This window comes from Pristiophorus japonicus, chromosome 7 (genome assembly GCF_044704955.1).
Source record: "Pristiophorus japonicus isolate sPriJap1 chromosome 7, sPriJap1.hap1, whole genome shotgun sequence".
NCBI classification, from domain to species: domain Eukaryota; kingdom Metazoa; phylum Chordata; class Chondrichthyes; family Pristiophoridae; genus Pristiophorus; species Pristiophorus japonicus.
This window is the reverse complement of record NC_091983.1, coordinates 182,299,493-182,316,701: the sequence shown is the minus strand read 5'-3', so window position 1 is coordinate 182,316,701 and position 17,209 is coordinate 182,299,493.

Sequence of the window (17,209 nt, the reverse complement as noted above, 5' to 3'; positions counted from 1 at the left end):
ACTCAATGGTGCCTCCGGGGGTGCTAACGGGGCGGAGGAGACTTTTTGCCTGGAGAAGGGGGAGCGCTACCATCTCCCGGGAAATTGCCCAGGAGTTTGCAGAGGCGCTGCCCTGAGCCACCGTGCAACCGCCGATGATGTAATCGCCGTGCGCGCGACCCCTCACCCCATGCCAATCCCTTAATGACCCACGGGGGAAATTGCCCCATGGGCCGCAAGGCTGGTGTGAGTGGATATCAACTTCAGCTTCGCAGGTTGTAAAGCTGGCCAACATCTGCTCTTGGGGAGCTCAGTATAGGGGAGGGTGCCAGGGCCCTGGGCCGCCAGCTTTTTTTGCCTGCTGACTCTTGGGTGCTAGCATGGTCCGGGCTGCTATTGTGCAGCCCGGCACTCCATTTTGGGTGCCGGGTTGCTGGCCTGGACACGTGCTGCCCTGGTGGCCTAGTGGAGGCCAACAAAGGCCTTGCAGAGTGTGCAGTGGTCCTCCCCTTTAAGCACCCCAGTAGAACCCCGGTAACCACCCCCAAAGGAAGTGGATTGCACGAGATTGCACTCTGCTTCATTTGAGGGGCAGTGAGGGCAATTCCGCAGTGGGGACGGGACATCTGCGCTGGACAAACATGAAAGAGAGAGTGTGGATTTGTGAAGGGCAAGTTATGTTAACAAACCTAGTTTTTCTTTTTGAGGTGGTAATTAACGTGGTAGATAAATGAGTGGCTATGAATGTTATTTATCTGGACTTCATTATTTATATGTGTAAGTGTCAGTTGTATCTCAGTGGCTAGCACTCTCAACTTTGAGTCAGAAGGTTGTGGGTTCAAGTCCCACTCCAGCGACTTGAGCACAAAAATCGAGGCTGAAACTCCAGTGCAGAACTGAGGGAGTGCTGCACTGTCTGAGGTGAGGTCTTTTGGATGAGATATAAAAGATCCATGGCACTATTTGAAGAAGAGCAGGGAACTTATCCCTGTGTTCTGGCCAATATTTAACCCTTAATCAACATAACAAAATCAGATTATCTGGTTATTATCACATTGCTGTTTGTGGGAGCTTGCTTGTGCGCAGATTGGCTGCTGCATTTCCTACATTACAACAATGACTGCACTTCAAAATGTACTTAATTGGCTGTAATGTGCTTTGAGGCATCTGGTGGTTGTGAAAGGCGCTATATAAATGAGAGTCTATTTTTTTCCAGAAGACATTCAATACAAAAATGAGAGTGCATGAATTTGAGGCAAACATGGTAGGGAATTGGTTAGGCGATCGGAGCCAGAAAGTAGGGGTAATGGGTATGCATGCAAATTGGCAGGTTGTGACTAGTGGTGTCCCCCAGACATCAGTACTGGGACCTCAGCTTTTCACTACAATTATAAATGAACTAGATAAAGGAATCGAGAGCTAGATATCCAAGTTTGCTTTTGACACAGTAGGCGGCACAGTAAATAGTGTAGATGGGGGCAGAAAATTATAAAGGGATATTGATAGGTTGAGGTGAGTGGGCCAAACTGTGGCAGATGGAATTAAATGTGGGGAAGTGTGAGATCAGCCACTTTGGACCAAAGAAAGATAGATCACAGCATTTTCTAAATGATAAGAAGCTAGGAACTGTGGAGGAGCGGAGAGATTTAGGGGTCCAAGAATAGGAATCACTACAAGCTAGTGGACAGGCACAAAAAAGGCTAATGGAATGTTGGCCTTTATTTCAAGGGGGCTGGAGTACAAGCGGTGGAATTTATTTTACAGTTATATAGAGCTCTATTTAGATCCTATGTGGAGTATTGCATTCAATTCTGGGCACTGACCTCAGGGGGGATACATTACCATTGAAGATGATGCAGCACAGATTCATCAAAACTATACCTGGATGAAAAGTGTTAAAATATAGGACAGCTTGTATAGACTAGGCTTGTACCCCTTTGAGTATAATAGATTAAGGGATGAACTAATTGAGGTGTTTAATATGATTAAACGGATTGATTGGGTAGAGAGGAAGAAACTATTTCCTCTGGTGGGAGAGCCCAGAACAAGAGGGCAGAATCTTTAAATGAGAGTAAGGTTATTCAGGAGCGATGTCTCCGCTAAAAATCTGTTAAGACTATGTCAATTAAACATTTCAAAACTGAGATTGGTAGAGTTTTGTTAGGCAAGCCTATTAATGGAAATGGAACCAAGGCAGGTAGAAGGAATTAAGCTACAGATCTGTCACAGAAACATAGAAAAACATGGAAAAATAGATGCAGGAGTAGGCCATTCGGCCCTTCGACCTGCACCACCATTCAATAAGATCATGTCTGATCATTCCCTCAGTACCCCTTTCCTGCTTTCTCTCCATACCCCTTGATCTCTTTAGCTGTAAGGGCCATATCTAACTCCCTCTTGAATATATCCAATTGAACTGGCATCAACAACTCTCTGTGGTAGGTAATTCCACAGATTAACCACTCTCTGAGTGAAGAAGTTTCTCCTCATCTCAGTCCTAAGTGGCCTACCTCTTATCCAAAGACTGTGTCCCCTGGTTCGGACTTCCTCAACATCGGGAACATTCTTCCCACATCTAACCTGTCCAGTCCTGTCAGAATCATATATGTTTCTATGAGATCCCCTCTCATCCTTCTAAACTCCAGTGAATAAAGGCCCAGTTTATCCATCTCTCCTCATGTGTCAGTCCAGCCATCCCTGGAATCAGTCTGCTGAACTTTCGCTGCACTTCCTCAATAGCAAGAGCGTCCTTCCTCAGATTAGGAGACCAAAACTGAACACAATATTCCAGGTGAGGCCTCACCAAGGCCCTGTACAACTGGAGTAAGACCTCCCTGCTCCGATACTCAAATCCCCTAGCTATGAAGGCCAACATACCTATTGCCTTCTTCACCGCCTGCTGTACCTGCATGCCAACTTTCAATGACTGATGAACCATGACACCCAGATCTCGTTGCACCTCCCCTTTTCCCAATCTGACGCCATTCAGATAATATTCTGCCTGCGTGTTTTTGCCCCCAAAATGGATAACCTCACATTTATCCACATTGTACTGCATCTGCCATACATTTGCCCACTCACCAACCTGTCCAAGTCACCCTGCAGCCTCTTAGCATCCCCCTCACCGTTCACACCGCCACCAGTTGAGTGTCATCTGCAAACTTGGAGATATTACACTCAATTCCTTCATCTAAATCGTTAATGTATATTGTAAAGAGCTGGGGTCCCAGCACTGAGCCCTGCGGCACTCCACTAGTCACTGCCTGCCATTCTGAAAAGGACCCGTTTATCCCGACTCTCTGCTTCCTGTCTGCCAACCAGTTCTCTATCCACGTCAGTACATTACCCCTAATACTATGTGCTTTGATTTTGCACATCAATCTCTTTGAAAGTCCAAATACATCACATCCACTGGTTCTCCCTTGTCCAGTCTGCTAGTTACATCCTCAAAAAATTCCAGAAGATTCGTCAAGCATGATTTCCCGTTCATAAATCCATGCTGACTTGGACCGATCCTGTCACTGCTTTCCAAATGCGCTGCTATTTCATCCTTAATGATTGATTCCAACATTTTCCCCACTACTGATGTCATGCTAACCGGTCTATAATTATATGTTATCTCTCTTCCCTCCTTTTTTAAAAAGTGGTGTTCCATTAGCTACCCTCCAGTCCATAGGAACTGATCCAGAATCGATAGACTGTTGGAAAATGATCACCAATGCATCCACTATTTCTGGAGCCACTTCCTTAATACTCTGAGATGTAGACTATCAGGCCCCGGGGATTTATCAGCCTTCAATCCCATCAATTTCCCTAACACAATTTCCCACTTTATAAGGACATCCTTCAGTTTCTCCTTCTCACTAGACTCACTGTCCCCTAATACATTCGAAAGGTTATTTGTGTCTTCCTTCGTGAAGACAGAACCAAAGAATTTGTTCATTTGTTCTGCCATTTCTTTCTTCCCCATTGTAAATTCACCTGAATCCGACTGCAAGGGACCTACGTTTGTCTTCACATATCGATAGAAGCTTTTGCAGTCAGTTTTTATGTTCCCTGCAAGCTTCCTCTCATACTCTATTTTCCCCCTCTTAATTAAACCCTTAGACCTCCTCTGTTGAATTCTAAATTTCTCCCAGTCCTCAGGTTTGTTGCTTTTTCTAGCCAATTTATATGCCTCTTCCTTGGATTTAACACTATCCTTAATTTCCCTTGTTAGCCACGGTTGAGCCACCTTCCCCATTTTATTTTTACTCCAGACAGGGATGTACAATTGCTGAAGTTCATTCATGTGATCATTAAATGTTTGCCATTGCTTATCCACCATCAACCCTTTAAGTATCCTTTGCCAGTCTATTCTAGCCAATTCACGCCTCATACCCTCGAAGTTACCTTTCCTTAAGTTCAGGACCCTAGTTTCCGAATGAACTGTGTCACTCTCCATCTTAATAAAGAATTCCACCATATTATGGTCACTTCCCGAAAGGGCCTCGCAGAACAAGATTGCTAATTAGTCCCTTCTCATTACACATCACCCAGTCTAGGATGGCCAGCTCTCTAGTTAGTTCCTCAACATATTGGTCTAGAAAACAATCCCGAATACACTTCAGGAAATCCTCCTCCACTGCATCGCTACCAGTTTGGTTAGCCCAATCAATATGTAGATTAAAGTCGCCCATGATACCTGCTGTACCTTTATTTCACACATCCCTTATTTCTTGTTTGATGCTGTCCCCAATCTCACTACTATTGTTTGGTGGTCTGTACACAACTCCCACTAGCGTTTTCTGCCCTTTGGTATTCCGTAGCTCCACCCATACCGATTCCACATCATCCAGGCTAATGTCCCTCCTTATTATTGCATTAATTTCCTCTTTAACCATCAGCACCATCCAGACTCCTTTTCCTCTCTGTCTATCATTCCTAAATGTTGAATATGCCTGGATGTTGAGTTCCCAGCCTTGGTCACCCTGGAGCCATGTCTCCGTGATGCCAATTACATCATATCTGTTAACTGCTGTCTGCGCAGTTAATTCGTCCACCTTATTCCGAATAGCACTTGCATTAAGGCACAGAGCCTTCAGGCTTGTCTTTTTTAACACACTTTGCCCCTTTAGAATTTTGCTGTAATTTGGCCCTTTTTTGTTTTTGTTTTTTGCCTTGGGTTTCTCTGCCCTCCACTTTTGCTGTTCTCTTTTCTATCTTTTGCTTCTGCCTCCATTTTATTTCCCTCTGTCTCCCTGCATTGGTTCCCATCCCTCTGCCATGTTAGTTTAACTCCTGCCCAAGAGCACTATCAAACACTCCCCCTAGGACATTGGTTCTGGACCATCCCAGATGCAGACCGTCCGGTTTGTACTGGTCCCGCCTCCCCCAGAACCGGTTCCAATGTCCCAGGAATTTGAATCCCTCCCTCTTGCACCACTCCTCAAGCCACGTATTCATCTGAGCTATCCTGTTATTCCTACTCTGACTAGCACGTGGCACTGGTAGCAATCCTGAGATTACTACTTTTGAAGTCCTACTTTTTAATTTAGCTCCTAGCTCCCTAAATTCATCTCGTAGGACCTCATCCCGTTTTTTACCTATATCATTGGTACCTATATGCACCACGACAACTGGCTATTCACCCTCCCTTTTCAGAATGTCCTGCACCCGCTCCGAGACATCCTTGACCCTTGCACCAGGGAGGCAACATATCATCCTGGAGTCTCGGTTGCGGTCGCAGAAACGCCTATCTATTTCCCTTACAATTGAATCCCCTATCACTATAGCTCTCCCACTCTTTTTCCTGCCCTCCTGTGCAGCAGAGCCACCCAAGTTGCCATGAACTTGGCTGCTGCTGCCCTCCCCTGATGAGTCATCCCCCTCAGCAGTACCCAAAGCGGTGTATTTGTTTTGCAGGGGGATGACTGCAGGGGACCCCTGCATTACCTTCCTTCCACTGCTCTTCCTGCTGGTCACCCATCCCCTATCTGGCTGTGTACCCTTTACCTGCGGTAAGACCAACTCACTAAATGTGCTATTCACATCATTCTCAGCATCGTGGATGCTCCAGAGTGATTCCACCCGCAGCTCCAGTGCCGCAATGCGGTCCGTCAGGAGCTGGAGACGGATACACTTCTCACACATGTAGTCGTCAGGGACACAGGAAGCGTCACTGACTTCCCACATAGTACAGGAGGAGCATAACACGTGTCCGAGCTGTCCTGCCATGATTTAACCCTCAGATTAACTTAATTTGGCAACAACAATGCTAAAGGTTACTTACTGATATAGAAAAGAAAAAGAAAAACTACTTACCAATCACCAGCCAATCAATTACCCCCTTGGCTGTGACATCACCTTTCGATTTCTTTCTACTTCTTGTTTGCCTCCCTGCTGCAGCTGCACCGGTAGGCCCCTCCAACTCCCCGGATTTTATAGGCCGCCTCCTCGACCACCCGCTCAAAGTCCCGCTGCCTCCGACTCCCCGGATTTTATAGGCCGCCTCCTCGACCACCCGCTCGAAGTCCCGCTGCCTCCGACTCCCCGGATTTTATAGGCCGCCTCCTCGACCACCCGCTCGAAGTCCCGCTGCCTCCGACTCCCCGGATTTTATAGGCCGCCTCCTCGACCACCCGCTCGAAGTCCCGCTGCCTCCGACTCCCCGGATTTTATAGGCCGCCTCCTCGACCACCCGCTCGAAGTCCCGCTGCCTCCGACTCCCCGGATTTTATAGGCCGCCTCTTCGACCACCCGCTCGAAGTCCCGCTGCCTCCGACTCCCCGGATTTTATAGGCCGCCTCTTCGACCACCCGCTCGAAGTCCCGCTGCCTCCGACTCCCCGGATTTTATAGGCCGCCTCCTCGACCACCCGCTCGAAGTCCCGCTGCCTCCGACTCCCCGGATTTTATAGGCCGCCTCCTCGACCACCCGCTCGAAGTCCCGCTGCCTTCGACTCCCCAGACTGTCATAATCTAATTGAATGGTGGAACAGGCTTGAGGGGCTGAATGGCCTGCTCCAGTTCCTAAGTTCTTCCTATGTATACACATACACAGACACATAGATATATATATATATATACACACACACACACGGACACATGCACATACACAGATACACACTTAAACAAACACTCACACCACTAAAGTAGATTGAGTCCTGGGGTACTGCACTTCCTACCCACGCTCAATACAAGCAATGACAATTTGTCCTCATTCTATTAACTATCCATCAATTGTTCCTACATAGTGTCTCCCCAGTGGCTGCAGCAGGGCTGGTGGAAGGCTGCTCAGTGTCTGAGCCATGGACTAAAGATGGCCTTGCATGATGCCCTCGACCAGCTCTGGGCCTGGAAGGCCCGGCTGTAGACTGAGCCACATCAGGCTGGGGGGCGGCAGTCTGTACTGGCTGAATAACCGGTGGCAACAAGTGCAATGATGGAATGGCAGTGGTGGAATCCGGAATGATGTCATCCTGCATTACTGACCCACTGCCACTCCCCTGGGGCAGCACAACAGCATCCCTACCAATTTGCTGTGTGATATATTCACAGAGCACAGCACACACAGCTTCCTAACATGGCAGGCAGCTCTCTCGGAAGTCTCCGGAATTGCCTGGTTCTGTTTATTATTAACCCTGCACTTGCACATTCACAGTGTGGAACTACAAACATTATAAGCTTACAGACATTACACTTCTCCCTCCTTAATGAAGAAGCCAACATAACAAACATCATACATAACCTTCATGTTTATACATAACACAGGATATAAACTTATTTTTATACATATTTTCAAATTTAACTTTACCACTTGTTTTCTGTTTCAAAGAGGATACCTTCGCTTTCAAACAGAACCTTAAAAATTGGTGTTGATTTCACACTCATTCGAGGCTCATCCTGAGGAACGTTTTCCTCCATGGAATTTCCTTGATTTTCATTTGAACTCACTCTAACTTCAGGCTCTATGTTTTCCTGACTCGGACTCAGACTTTCATTCAGATTCTCTCCTGGATTTGTTTCCAGTACATTGGATTTAAGATTTGCTACTGGTATATCAAAACTATCTGATGAGTCAGAAAGAATTGAATCATTCCCACCTTCAACTCCTTCCATGTCTGTAGGTAAAATATGATCAATATGAACAAACTTGACCTGTGCATTATCAAACATCTTTAGCAAATATGTGCGAGGACCACATATCTTCACCACTCTTCCTGGTAACCACTTTAACCATTTATGGTGATGGTTCTTCACTCTCACCTTCTGGTTTAATTTCACATTTCTCTCTTTTACTCTACCTCTATCCTGATTCTCTTTCTGTCTTAATTGTGTCTCTTCTACGGACTGTGCCAAATTTGGCTTTAACAACGAAAATCTGGTTCGTGGCTGTCGTTTGAGAAACAACTCTGCTGGTGTTCTACCAGTAGTTGTATGAGGAGTATTTCGATATGTAATCAAAAAATTAGCCAATTTGTGATCCAATGACAACTGTCATTTCCTTGGATTTGGATCTGACATTTGTTTATGAGGGCACGTTTTCCAATTTGTACAGTGTGCTCTGCTGCACCATTCGAAGCAGGAAGGTATGGTGGAACCTTGGTTTGTTTCACACCATTTTTGCTCGTGAATTGTGCAAGTTCTTCTGAACGAAATTGTGGTCCATTATCCGAAACAATTTCTTCAGGGAGACCAAATGAAGAACATAATTTTGATAAAATGTCCAATGTTTTATTTGTTGTTACTTTCCACATTGGAAACACCTCAACCCATTTTGAATGGCTATCAATCACAATGAACAATTGTTGTCCTTCTAACTCAGCAAAATCAATATGTAGCCTTTGCCACACCCTGGGAGGCCATTTCCATGGCTGTAATGGTACTGGTGGTGGTTGCTTGCTTACCGATTGACATGTCGTACACTGACTCATGATGTACTCTATATCTTTATCAAGATACTCTATAACTTTATAAATAACTGCGTGCAAAACTCTTGGTCAAACACATTCCCGGGTGCTGATCATGGAGGTCTCCTAATAATTTGGATCTGAATTTATTTGTTATAACCACTATTGTACCCTACGTGATACAATCTTTATCTACTGATAATTCATTCCTATGAATGAAGAATTGATGTGTATCATTGTCTGTTACCTGGTTTGACCATCCATTTGCAATATACTCATATACCTTTGACATCACTGGGTCACGTTTGGTTGCTCTACCAATCTCTTCAGCTGTGACTGGCAGTTCACCAATGTATGAAAAATAAAACACTTCTTCCCTATCGGGTGTAACTTGTGATGAGGAAGGCAATCTAGACATTGCATCAGCATTACTGTGATCAGCTGATCGTCTGTATTCAGTATCATATGTATATGCTGACAAAATCAAAACCCATCTCTGCATTCGGGCTGCAGCTAATGTTGGAACTGGGGACTTTGGATGGAGGATTGATGTTAGGGGCTTATGGTCCGTAACAATGCTAAACTTGCGACCATTCAAGTATGTCTGAATCTTCTTGACCCCAAAAATTAATGCCAAAGCTTCCCTTTCAATTTGCGCATAATTACTCTCACTGGCACTGAGAGTGCGTGAAGCAAAAGCAATTGGTCTCTCCTCCCCACTACTTACTACATGAGAGATTATTGCCCCAACTCCATATGGAGAGGCATCACATGCTAGCTTAATCTCCTTAGTGAACTAACATGGTGCTCTCTACCAATTTGCGTTTACATTCCTTGAATGCTGTATCACATTCTTTTGACCACTTCCAATGGACCTGTTTTTTGAAAAGTTCATTCAGTGGATGTAATACTGTCGCCAAACTTGGTAGGAACTTCCCATAATAGTTCAAAAAACTCAAGAATGAACAAAGTTCAGTGACATTCCTGGGAGTGGGTGCATTTCTAATTGCATCCAATTTTTCCTTGGTCGGATGTAAACCATCTTTGTCTACTCTGTACCCTAAGTACTCCACTGAGTTTTTAAATAACTCACACTTGTGAGCAGACACTCGTACTCTGTGCTTCTCCAGCCATTTGAGGACTTCATTCAATATGTTATTATGAATTTGCCTATTTGGTGCTGAAATTAGTATGTCATCCAAATAACATACTACCTCTTCAATACCTTGCAAAATCTGGTTCATCACCCCTTGGAATATGGCAGGGGTGGAAGACGCTCCAAACAGTAGCCTATTAAATTGATATAGGCCTAGATGAGTATTTATAGTCAAGCATGACTTGGACTCCTCATCTAGTTCAAGCTGTAAGTAGGCATTCGTAAGATCCAGTTTTGAGAAGATCTGATCACCTGTCAGTGTTGTGTACAAATCTTCTATATTCGGCAATGTATTAGAGACATTACCCTCTAGAACCTGGTTTAGAATCACCACACAATCTTACCTTACCATCGGACTTAGGTACAACAACAATGGTGTAGCCCAATTACATCGATCTATCTTAGAAATAATGTTCTCAGTCTCTAGTCTTTTGAGTTCTTGCTCAACTTTCTCCTTGAGTGCATATGGTACGGAACGTGGCTTGTAGTAAACCGATCTAGCGTCCTTCTATACCCTGACACTCGCCTTGAAGCCTTGGATTGGACTGCCTGTTTCGCATACTTCTTGATAACATCATCCGTTGATGCAAGTCTCGCTTCCACACGGAAAATCTCACTCCAATCCAGCTTCAGTGAGCTCAACCAATTTCTTCCTAGTAAGGCAGACTTGTCTCCTTTCACTACTATTAGAGGAAAGTTCTGAAATTGATCCTTATATTTCACCGGTACGGTGATACGACCTACCATAGGAATTTTCTCTCCCGAGTAGCCTCGCAGCTCTAACTAGGATTTCTCCAATAGGAAATCACGCAATTTGTCGAAGTATAGCGACTCTGGTACCACACTCACGGATGCACCCATGTCGAGTTCCATTGGTATCTTGAATCCCGCTACATCTATGTGGATTGTGATACTTTCCAACTCGCTGTCCGTTAACCTCGTGCTCCTGATGATGTCACCTCTAACATCTCCATGTCCTATTGTTGTTCTTCCATGCTATGTAGTCTCTTTGGATTTCTACTCATAGCTTTGAACGCTGGACTCATAGATTTGGAAACTGGTTTACCCTTCAGCTGGCATGCCATCGCAAGATGCCCAGTCTTTCTGCAGAGGAAACACTCTGCCTTCACGTATGGACAACTTTGAGCTATGTGTTGTCCCAGGCACCTGTAGCATGACTTCGACGCTCTGTGAGAATTTCCAGTTTCTGAGACTTTTGGCCAAACCCGTCTTTTACTTTGAACCTGCAGGTGATTTACCTTGGTTGACTGACAACCGTAATCATTATTTAAATCTCGGGAATATTGTTCAGCCGTGCCCATCGACCTCACTGTCTGACAAGCAATCTCAAAAGTCAATAACTTCCTTCTGATCGCATCATTTTTCACCCCACAAACAAAATGATCCCGTAATGCTCGGTTTTGAAAATTTCCAAAATTACAGTGCATTGATAGCTTTTTTAATGCTACGATGTAATCACTGATACTCTCATCAGACTTTTGATTCCGATTCCTGAAATGATAGCTTTCAGCAATTTCTATCCGTTTGGGGTTATAGTGCTGCTCCAGCTTTGTTAAAATCTCTTTAAGCGTTGTGTCCTTTGGCTCGTCAGGCACAAGCAGATTTACAAGGGTTTTGTATAATGTCGGATCTGCCTCCAATAAGAAGATCGCTTTCTTATGTTCCAACACAGCCCAGTTCTGAACTGCATTGTCTGGAACTTCGATTATGTTATTTGCAGTGAAATGCATTTCTAGCCGATCCACATACACTTTAAAACGTTCCCGGTCGTGTCTATATTCATCCAAATGTCCGATTACACCTGCCATTTTAATCTCGAGCTGTTCACACCGTGTGCTATATTTTACCTCAGATTTTTGTAGCTTTTTTCAAACACAGAAACTTCCAAAGTCTCTCTGTCGGCTCTCTGAATCCTTCACCAACAAAATTTCAGTTTTAAATCATCCAGAAAATCCTATCCTTGTCGCCAAATGTGATATATTCACAGAGCACAGCATACATAGCTTCCTAACATGGCAGGCAGCTCTCTTGGAAGTCTCTGGAATTGCCTGGTTCTGTTTATTATTAACTCTGCACTTGCAATACACAATACGTCCACGTCCATAGTGTGGAGCTACAAACATTACAAGCTTACAGACATTACATGCTGGAGCACAGATTTTTCGCCTGCTGTGACACCATGAGCTTCCCAGTGGACTGTGGTGGACCTAGCAACAATGGCGGCAGTCAGAGCTTGCTTGGCATCAAGCTGAGATTGCATGAGCAGTCTGAGATTCGATACCACCAACCATTCTCTGCAATACAGCACTAAGACATTGCGTGAATTCCGCCTGCCCTGCAATGGAAGCTGCCACATCGCACATGACACGTGCGATGAGGTCTGGAGCTGCACGGTCTCACTGGGAGTCCACCATCCTCTGCAGAGTGGAAATTATGGGTACCATGGCGCGTGCAGAGCTCTGTGCCATGCCGGAGGCAGACTCCTCCACGCTCCTTACCATTGCTGAGAGGCTCTCAGGCACCCTTGCCATTAAACCTGACATCTCCAAGTGCATGGCCATCTTGTGAATTCTTCTCCATCAAGGTTCTCATCTGAGACCTGTGAAGCAGAACTTGCACGTGAACTCGCCCTCTAGGGAGTAGGCTCCCAAGCTACCCTTTCACCCTGGCCTTGCTGTAGAATGCTCTTCCCCAGTCCATCACCCAGTGCAGACCCCTCTTTTAAACTTGCCTCTGAGGATTTCATAGTGCCAGTATCTGAGGTGGTACCTGCAGGGTGAGAGATGCAGTGGTGCGGTGCTTTGGTCCTCCTCCTCTTCTTCCTCACTCTCACTTGGAGGCTCAGCAACAGGCTTGTCATCTGGTTGCTGATTATCTGAAAGCATAAAGGCACAAAACTCATGTTAGGGTGAGGGCAGGGGGGCAGGAATAGAGCAAGAAATGTAGACAGTATCAGGAGTTGGATAATGAGAAAGGCTTGTAGAGTGAGGGTGAAGTGGGATGAGAGAAGAAGAGGGGATGAAGATACTGTTGTTTCCTCCAAGGGGTTCAACATCACCGACCACCACGGCACCCAATGAGTCGCAGCACTCGCTCCTCAAGGTCTGAGAGTTGCTGGAGCTGCACATCACCCCCGCCTGTTCTCTGCTGCTCCCCCCTAATGTGCGCCAACTTTGCCTGCAAGCGAAATGATTATGTGTGAGTGAGAGTGCAGCTATGTGTTTGGCAGATGTGCATGCCATAGTTGAATAAATGTAATTGTAGGTAAGGTGTGAGATGTGGATGTGAGCTTGAGTAGGTGCAGACACTTGGTGGGTGAGTGGTGACAATGTGGTGTTTTGTGCAGTGTGTACAGACTAAAGTTCAGATGCTGGTATGTCGGACCTGTTGAAGCATGTACTCACCCTGACCACCTGAGTGAGGTCATTGAATACCTTCCAGCAATGTGTCAGGCTCTGGATGACCACACTACTGGCCAAGACCTCCTAGGCCACCTCCCTCCACATTGTTCTGAAGACCTGGGGCAATGGCCTCCTTTCAGTGGCCGGGAACAGCACTGCGTTCCTTCTTTCCATTCCCATGACCAATGCCTCCAATGCCCGGTCGGTGAAATGACAAGCTCTGTCCATGGGAGTAGGATCAACCCTGACGATCACCAGAATTTAGTTGCTTGCAGGTCACCTTCATAGCCAGCAATGTTGATAACGAGGATCTGCACAATGATGGAACCTCCCCTTGAAGAGATGGAAGGAGCCTGTGTGAAAGTTCATTCCTGATTGCATTGCACCTGAAATTCATTATCACTCTGCTGTTAGCTCCCCTGTAATGCCCTACTGAGCATTACACTTTATTAAGTGATCCAGTTCTTTCCTGGAGCGCTAACAGACAATTTAGTGTAAGCTCAGAATCATTGCCGACTGGCGCACATTTTTCAATATTTCAAAAATTAGCACCCCAAACAGGGTGTTACCTAATTTCTAGCCCTTATGAACCTTGATATCAATTTGTTGGAGCATTGACTCTTATTCTTTTTTCTGGTTTTCACATTTTTGATACCCTTCACTCCATTTTACCAATCAGAAATTAATTTATGTTATTATTTACATGCATCACTCCAATGAGCATCTCTAGATATGTTATTGCATCTCATCCTCATCCGTCTCATCTGGAGGGAGGAAAGCATGCTGGGAGATCTTAGAGATGCAGTGATCGTGACCATCTTTAAAAAAGGGGACAGGTCAGACTGCGGCAACTAAGAGGAATCTCCTTGCTATCAGCCACTGGGAAAGTCGTCGCTAGAGTCCTCCTCAACTGTCTTTTCTCCCCATGGCCGAGGAGCTCCTCCCGGATTCGCAGTGCGGATTTCGTCCCCTCCGGGGCACAACAGACATGATTTTTGCAGCGCGATAGCTGCAGGAAAAATGCAGGCAACAGCGCCAGCCCTTATAAATGGCCGCCTTCGACCTTACAAAGGCCTTTGACACTGTCAACCGTGAGGGTCTATGGAGCATCCTCCTCCATTTGGAATGCCCCCAAAAGTACGTCACCATCCTCCGCCTGCTCCACGACGACATGCAGGTCTTGATCCTTACCAACGATCCATCACAGACCCAATCCACGTCCGGACCAGGGTCAAGCAGGACTCCATCATCGCGCCAACCCTCTTCTCAATCTTCCTCGCTGCCATGCTCCAACCCCCCAGTTGACAAGCTCCCCGCTGGAGTGGAACTAAACTACAGAGCCAGTGTGAAGCTGTTCAACCTTCGCCATCTCCAGGCCAGGTCCAAGACCACCCCAACCTCTGTTGTCGAACTACAGTACGCGGACGACGCCTGCGCCTGTGCACACACAGAGGCTGAACTCCAGGACATAGTCAACGTATTTACCGAGGCGTATGAAAGCATGGGCTTTATGCTAAACATCAGTAAGACAAAGATCCTCCAACAGCCTGTCCTCACCTCACAGCACTGCCCCCCAGACATCAAGATCTATGGCATGGCCCTGGACAAGGTGGACCACTTCCCTTATCTCAAGAACCTCCTATCAACAAGAGCAGGCATTGATGACGAGATCCAACACCGCCTCCAGCCGCTTGAGGAAAAGTGTATTTGAAGCCCAGGCCCTCAAAACTGTCACCAAGCTCATGGTCTACAGGGCTGTAGTAATACCCGCCCTCCTGTTTGGCTTAGAGATGTGGACCATGTACAGTAGACACCTCAAGTCATTGGAGAAATACCACCAACGATGTCTCCGCAAGATCCTACAAATCCCCTGGGAGGACAGATGCACCAACATTAGCATCCTCGACCAGGCCAACATTCCCAGCATTGAAGCACTGACCACACTTGATCAGCTCCGCTGGGCAGGCCACATAGTTTGCATGCCAGACACGAGTCTCCCAAAGCAAGCGCTCTACACGGATCGCGTCCACGGCAAACAATTCAAAGGTGGGCAGAGGAAACATTACAAGGACATCTTCAAAGCCTCCCTGATAAAGTGCGACATCCCCACTGACACCTGGGAGTCCCTGGCCAAAGACGGCCCTAAGTGGAGGAAGTGCATCCGGGAGGGCACTGAGCGCCTCGAGTCTCGTCGCCGAGAGCATGCTGAAATCAAGCGCAAGCAGCGGAAGGAGCATGTGGCAAACCAGGCCCACCCTTTCCTTCAATCACTGTCTGTCCCACCTGTGACAGAGACTGTGGTTCTTGTATTGGACTGTTCAGCCACCTATGAACTCATGCTAAGAGTGGAAGCAAGTCTTCCTGGATTCCGAGGGACTGCCTATGATGATGATGATGTTATTGCACACAGTTGGATTCTGTCAAATACAATTGATTCTGACCCCAATTGATGAACACCCACAGTGCTGTCAATACTTGAAGGAAAATTATACTCATGGATCACTGTTGAAAACCACAGGATTGCCAAAGTTTTCCAACTTTGTTGAAAACCCCCAAAAATTGCCGAAGGATATCACCATGCTCAAAAGTCTTGCAGAAAACATTGATTTCAGTATCTGAAGGTTGAAAGACGTCATGCAACCAAGGGAAATTCTAAATTGGTTGGAGGACAGGATTTCAAAGATTTTCAATATTATTCCAGAGGGCAAAACATCTACCAGAGTCCCAAATGGCAGATAACTTTTAAATGACACATTCCCCTTCTGTGCAATCTTCCAGTATGCTAAAAGTAGTTCGAAAATTACTGTGCATAAATGTAATTTCTGTAGTATGCCAATAAAAGTCTGTAGGGTTTCTAATCTACATGCAATTGGTCATTAATACAATAATCTATATTTGCATTTTACCTGCAGTTGGAATTCTTCCAAAATAGCATTTACAGCTAAATATGTCCAGTGACATTGAATCATTGGGTGATTGAATATATTTAAGGTGGAGATAGACACATTTTTGAATGATAAGGGAGTCGATGGTTATGGGGAGCGGGCAGGGAAGTGAAGTTGTGGCCAGGATCAGATCAGCCATGATCTTATTGAATGGCGGAGCAGGCTGGAAGGGTTAAATAGCCTATTCCTAAGCTATTTCTTATGTTCTTATGTGACAGAGCATGCATTCTTAACAACTGACAGTTATCCCCACAGGTGAGTTTTCATCTTCATCCCGCTTCATTCAATACATTATAGAGGCCGTATCAATTTCTGAGGGCACTAGGAAGCATCAATGGGAAACAAATTCACAGATATGGAAAAATAAGCATTACAATTTATAGGCTGTTGCTGAGCAGTAACAAGGCCCAGCATCTGTCACCAGAACCTCTCTCTCCACAGATGCTGCCTGACCTGCTGAGTATTTCCAGCATTTTCTTTTTTTTAACCCAGAATCTTTCCCAGAATTAAACCAAGAACGAGGGTTTATTTCTAATGGGATAAAATTGAAAAGTAGAGCGGTTATGCTAAACTTGTATTGAACAGAACAGAAGTACATAAGAAGTAGGAGCAGGAGTAAGCCATACGGCCCTTTGAGCCTGCTCCGCCATTCAATAATGGCTGACCTTCGACTTCAACTCCACTTTCCCATCCAATCCCCATAAACATTGATTCCCCTAAAATCTAAAAATCTATCTATCTCAGCCTTGAATATGCTCAATGACTCAGCATCCTTTGGGGTAGAGAATTCCAAAGATTCACATCCCTCTCAGTGAAG